Below are 1,736 nucleotides of genomic sequence, written 5' to 3'. Positions count from 1 at the left end.
CAAAGGCACCACCCTACATATAAAGAAGTGGGATCTACAGGTTTGGGAAAACCTTAAGATTTGCAGAAGCACAGAAAATATTGGCAGGGGGGAGGAATTACGATGGGCAAGGGACGCGGTGGTGCTGTGGGTTAAACCACTGAGCCTAGGGCTTGCCGATCAGAAGGTTGGCTGTTCAAATCCCCGTGATGGGGTGAGCTCGTTGCTCGGTCTCAGCTCCTGCCAACCTAGCAGTTCGAAAGCATGTCAAAGTGCAAGTAGATAAATAGGTACTGCTCCGGCGGGAAGGTAAACGGTGTTTCCGTGTGCTGCTCTGGTTCGCCAGAAGTGGCTTAGTCATGCTGGCCACATGACCCGGAAGCTGTACACTGGCTCCCTCGGCCAATAAAGCGAGATGAGTACCGCAACCCCAGAGTTGTCCACGACTGGACCTAACTGTCAGGAGTCCCTTTACCTTTACCTTTAGGGACCCCCAAAACAGCACAATGCAGGCTGAAACATGTTCAGTGGGCATAGATTTTTGACTGACTGTTGGGGGCTGTAGGGGCAGGTATGGTATACTAGTTGGGGGCAGGAAATAGAGTGAAGCATCCCACTTGTGGACTTATGGAAGGCCTCACCTGCTGACTGCTGGAACTTGTTCTTATATGATAGAGTTACAGCGCTCAACTTAGATGACTTTAAAGAAAGAGCCAGCATTTTTGTGTGAAAGCGAGGCCTGTCAGTGGTAACAAACAAACAACCAAACCAGCACATATAAAAACAGTACTACTTGAACATGGTACTAAAGAAGGAGTGGAGAACTTCCAGCCTGTGGGGCAAATCTGGTCCACAAGGCTGTTTTCCCTAAAACCACAGAACATAAAAAACCATGTCTGGGAAAGGCTCCTAGGGTTGGAGGCTGAGGCAAGGCAGGTGGAAAGAGCCATTGCCTGATGAACAGCTGAAAGTGTCTTGCCCCCCATCCTGCTACGGTAGTGCAGGATTAGGGAATTAGCCTTAGGGCTTGGCTCACTCCCTTTGATTCTGCAGCACCACTTATTTTTGAAACTGCAGTCTGCCTTGCCTCTAAGTTCAACATTTTATGAACAGCTCTGGATGCAGCCCTTTAGCAGGGCCAAGGAAGCTCCTTCCCAAGGTCTTCAGTCTATGAAGAGGCTGTGGTTTTGTTCATCGGAAACAAATGGTTCCTTTTGCTGTTAGACGAGCTGCGGGGATCACCGGAGAGGCAGTCCGCTGGCTCCTTTGTTCTCAATGGGCAAGATGATGGGGGCTGAAAGAGGAGGGTGCTCTTTCCGGCCACATGGCGGCAGTGGATCCTTGCCCCCATCCACTGGCACTGCCAAAGACATCACCCCATCTCCTACTGTGCAGAATGAGAGGCATTGTGTAGTCGGCACCAGCCTGGGCTTTAGCCTGTCAGACTGAAATCAAGGGCAACTATTTTAAAGGGATGGCTCCAGTGGTGTAGTGATCCACAATTGCAGGGGTGGGGTCATGGGTCAAAGACACATTATTATTCCTGTTGCAGCAGAATGCCTGTCTCCTACAGCCGCCCAATCAGCATGAAATAGGACCTTTTTTTATAGCCACTGTATGCTCCAAAGAGAAGCATTTAGGGAAACGGAAAACACCAGGCGCTTCCGTTTCAAGAGAATGATGTGCAAGTTCTTTTAGGTACAATAGAACTTGCATTGTCGCTCTGAAATAAGATATTGGAGCCTTCCAAAACATTT

The sequence above is a fragment of the Zootoca vivipara genome, chromosome 17 (assembly GCF_963506605.1).
Source record: "Zootoca vivipara chromosome 17, rZooViv1.1, whole genome shotgun sequence".
In the NCBI taxonomy this organism is placed as follows: domain Eukaryota; kingdom Metazoa; phylum Chordata; class Lepidosauria; order Squamata; family Lacertidae; genus Zootoca; species Zootoca vivipara.
This window is presented reverse-complemented; position numbering follows the sequence as displayed.